General features: G+C 49.0%; 1 protein-coding gene across 1 annotated transcript in view; it reads right to left on the bottom strand.

Moving 5' to 3' along the window:
* The window catches only part of LOC308175543 (CD9 antigen-like), a gene marked incomplete at both ends in the record, with an annotated part of 12,390 nt that overhangs the window by 5,698 nt on the left and 1,692 nt on the right, over window positions 1-5,000 (bottom strand).

Here is a 5,000-nt window from a genome sequence, read left to right as displayed (position 1 = left end):
CAAGTACCCCCCCTGGACATGACGCTGGTATGTCGCAGGGTCTTACCCCCCCAATCCAACCCTTAATGCTGAGGGCCAAGCAGGGAGGCATCGGGTACCATTTTTCGCAGCAATCATACCATACATCATACACCATACCAGTGATGTCATACATGAGTCGTGTTGATAACAGGACACAGGAAGTAGCTTCAGCAGAGCAGTGTCAGTGTGATAGTAATGACAGCACTAGTGTGGTCTGGTCTGTGTGTGTGTGTGTGTGTGTGTGTGTGTGTTTGTGTTTGTGTGGTCTGTGTGTGTGTGTTTGTGGTGGTTTAGGTAAAAGAACCACTTCAGAACTTGGGAATGGAACCCAACAGGCCTTTAAAATGAAACATCATCATTCTCCTAAACACACACACACACACCCACACACCCTGTGGAGCTGTTGGACCTGATAAACCAGGAGCCTCTCTCCTCCCTCAGTTTCAGGCGCCCCTTCCTCCCCCTTCCTCCCCCCTTCCTCCCCCCTTCCTCCCAGCGTTGTGATAAGGTTTCATGTGAGCCGTCGGACCTGTCTGCACGCACACACACACACACACACACACACACACACACACACACACACGGCTCTGAGCCTTTCACACTGTTCTGGCTTAGCTAGCAACAGCTCTGACTACAGGGTGAATGCCCTCACACACACAATGAAGTCACGTCTCTCCTGTGTGTGTGTGTGTGTGTGTGTGTGTCCAACACAAAGGGAACAAAACAAGCACCCCAGACCAGCCGCAGTTGGGTGGATAGTTGGGTGGATAGTGGATAGTGAGTTGAACTGATGATCAGAAGGTTGTGAGTTCAAATCTCACCTGAAACACCACCACCAGTAGGGCCCTCAGCCTTAAGTTACTCCAGGGAGACTGTCTAACCCTAAGTTACTCCAGGGAGACTGTCTAACCCTAAGTTACTCCAGGGAGACTGTCTAACCCTAAGTTACTCCAGGGAGACTGTCTAACCCTAAGTTACTCCAGGGAGACTGTCCAACCCTAAGTTACTCCAGGGAGACTGTCTAACCCTAAGTTACTCCAGGGAGACTGTCCAACCCTAAGTTACTCCAGGGAGACTGTCTAACCCTAACTTACTCCAGGGAGACTGTCCCTGTAATCTGTAATTTGTAAATCGCTTTGGATTAAAAGCGTCTGTTAAATGGCAAATTCTAATTCAAATTTTAATTAATTATTAATTATTAATTATTAAATTCAGATGGCAGGTTCGTGGAGGTATGCACACACACACACACACACACACACACACACACACATACATTTCCATGACATCACGGCGTGTTGGAGACACACACATGCACACACACACACACACACAGCCACAGCCCCGCTGACACCTCTGTTGTGTAACAGCCTGCAGGACACTCCCACGTCTCGTCTCCTCCCCTCCCCCCCTCCCTGCCCCGACATGTACGGTACTGCCTGTCCCACCACACACACACGCACACACACACACACACACGGCCGCCCTCACCAAGCATACCTGTGATACCTGTAATATGGGGGTTGAGAGATAACACATTTATACACACACACACACACACACACACACACACGATGCCCGGCCCTCCTGGCCACGTGTCGAGGTGTCCTTGGGCAAGACACCAAAACCCAAACTGCTCCCAATGAGCGGGGGTGTGTGAATGGGTGTATGAGAGGCCGTTGTAAAGCGCTTTGGAATAAGGAGCTATACAAGTACAGTCCATTTACACACTCAGACACACACACACACACACACACACAACCGACCACTAACCATGGGTCTCTTACACACTGTAGTGACTCTTCCAAAGGTTTCCACACGCATTCGTCATGCATGAGTCATTCTCTACCTAGACCAGGTCACACACACACACACACACACACACACACACACACACACCAACGTTGCAACGTTGAAACCCGCCTGAGGTATGTTCCAAAACGGCTGTCGGTAATGTTATGGTGATGTTGGTAACCGTGGTGACGGAGGTGGTCTGGACGGTGACTAACTAGTCCCTGGGTGGTCACAGCAAGGAGCTTCCTGTTACCTGTGAGTCACTGGGGTGGGGCGCACACACACACACACACACGGGAGCCCCTCACCGAACATACCTGTGATACCTATAATGTGGGGGTTGAGGTATTACACATTTCTACACACACACACACACACACCCACACCATGGGGGCAGTTATGCAGGATGAAGGATTACACACACACACACCATTTTTCTTGTGGAAGTTACATGCCACAGACCTTACTTTTCCAGATTCCAGTTACCTCCCACACACACACACACACACACACACACACACACACACACACACACACACACGACAAAAACTAAAAACTATAGCTATGAGGACAAACTGGTGTTTCTGGGTGTACCACAAACAGAAACGTCCATTGAGAAACACACACACACACACACACACACACGCACACACACACAACCTGGTGAGTCACGCTGCCCACAGCTCAACATAAACATGCTGTAAGTGCTTCCACACTTAAACTTAGCGTCCATTATAAAAGAGAGGAATTCACAGGTTGGTTTATAAAAACGGGGCTTTGGGAAAGGCTACTAGAGGTCATAAACACCAGCAACCTGAACTGAAACTTAACCCTTAACCCTGAACGTTTTTAGTTGTTGTTTTAAAAAATATGTTTTTAGGGGATTTATGCTTTTATTGGGAGAGAGACAGTAGAGAATGACAGGAAGGATGGGTAAGAGAGAGAGAGAGAGAGAGAGAGAGAGAGAGAGAGAGAGAGAGAGAGAGAGAGAGAGAGAGAGAGAGAAAGAGGAGGGATGACAGGAAGGATGGGTGAGAGAGAGAGGAGGGATGACATGCAGGATGAGCTACACCATCTGGTTTTAATGCACACTTGTACTACATGTCCCATGATGCCCTTGGGCAGATGGCAGTTTACACTGCAGAGACTGAATAACAGGGCGACTAACTAGCAGTTACCTCTCTCTCACTCACACACACACACACACACACACACACACACACACACACACACACACACACACCATCTCCTCTGTGTCTCGCAGGGTGTTGACCTAGCTTCATGCTCATTGGCTGAGGTAAACATGTGACACAGCTTTAGGCCACAGGATGACATCACTCACTTTTACCCCAAAAAAGAATTCCCGGAACTTTGGGAAACTTTCCTATAATTACCTATAATACCTATAACTTACCCAAGTTTCCATATGGAAATTATCTGAAAGTTTCCCAAACTTAGAGGAATACGTACAGTGTCCGTGGCTCTTTAGAAAGACGCTCCAAATATCGTCATTATCCAAACGTATGGTTGTCATCAGCCACCCGTAGTCCTCCTCAGGGCTGCAGCGACTCTCTAGAGAACTCCACAGGAGCTGTCATGACCTCGTACAACCAGCATGCTGCTGTGCCTTCCACATGTTTCACCTGCTTAACCCCTGACCCTGCACCTGAACACAAGCTAGGCCCGGCAGGCCACAGTGCACGGCGGTTTGAACCCCGGCTGGCCATGCATCGAGGTGTCCTTGAGCAAGGCACTGAACCCCTAAATTGCTCCAGGGGCGCAGTCTATGGCCGACCCCTTCCCTAGAGCATAAAATACCAAGTTCCAACAATTGACTGACAAGTTGATTGCATGGCAATAAAACAATTGTTATTATATACGGTGACCTGATCACCCGATGGAAGTTGAGAGTTAAAGCGGTTAGGGAAGGGTTAAGAGGAGTTAAGGTTAGATAAGGGTTAACGTTAGGGTGATAAAGCAGGTTGTGTTTGAACTGTCATTATGCAAAGCCTATGCAAAGAGCTTCAGTCAGGTGGAAAGAGAAGTGATGTGTGTATGAAGTTATCTATGTTTAAACCTCCCTAAAGGCTGTCTCTATGTGTGTGAAGTTAACTATGGTTAACCTCCCTAAAGGCTGTCTCTCTGTGTATGAAGTTAACTACCATTAAACCTCCCTGAATGCTGTCTGTGTGTTTATGAAGTTAACTACCATTAAACCTCCCTGAATGCTGTCTGTGTGTGTATGAAGTTAACTATGGTTAAACCTCCCAGCTCAGAGCCCTTGGGAGGTCGTGAGTTTGATCCCCAGCCGAGTCGTACCAAAGACTATAAACATGGTACCTGATGCCTCCCTGCTTGGCACTCAGCATTAAGGGTTGGATTGGGGGGGTAAGACCCTGCGACATACCAGCGTCATGTCCAGGGGGGGGACTTGTACATCAAGCTGCCTCACGCTACTGAAACAGAAGATAGGCTCCTGCCCCCTAAGGGCCGTTAGGCTCCAGAACCATCGGTTCTCAAGGCTACTCACTTACTTTTACTATCATTCCCTAAATTCTGTCTCTACTGGGAAGTATAGCGCTTCCTCCCTAGTCTCCCTGTGACATCACTTCCTCCCTAGACTCCCTGTGACATAACTTCCTCCTTAGTCTCCCTGTGACATCACTTCCCCCCTAGTCTCATTGTGACATCACTTCGACAGGGATGAGGAGTACAGGGCCCTGGTGGAGAGCTTTGTGCAGTGGTGCGACACCAACTACCTTTTGCTTAACACCAGCAAAACAAAGGAGTTGGTGGTGGATTTTAGGAGGAAGAGAAGGACCCCAGCCCCCATCACCATCAAGGGGGTGGAAGTCGAGAGGGTGGACTCCTACAGGTACCTGGGAGTACAAATTAATAACAAACTGGACTGGACTGACAACACCGAGGCTCTTCTCAGGAAAGGGCAGAGCAGACTGTTTTTCCTGAGAAGGCTGAGGTCTTTCGGCGTCTGCAACAAGCTGCTGCGAATGTTTCATCAGTCGGTGGTTGCCAGCGTTCTGTTCTTCGCCGTGGCCTGCTGGGGTGGAAACATCTGTGCCAGGGATGCTGCGAAGCTAAACAAACTGGTGAAGAAGGCCAGCTCTGTGGTGGGGACCGGGCTGGACAGCCTAGAGGTGGTGGCAGAACAGAGGATGGGGAAAAAA

Source organism: Nansenia antarctica, assembly GCF_963989245.1.
Source record: "Nansenia antarctica genome assembly, contig: SCAFFOLD_591, whole genome shotgun sequence".
NCBI classification, from domain to species: domain Eukaryota; kingdom Metazoa; phylum Chordata; class Actinopteri; order Argentiniformes; family Microstomatidae; genus Nansenia; species Nansenia antarctica.
Note: the sequence above shows the minus strand (reverse complement) of the source record. Positions and strands in the feature narration are given on the sequence as shown.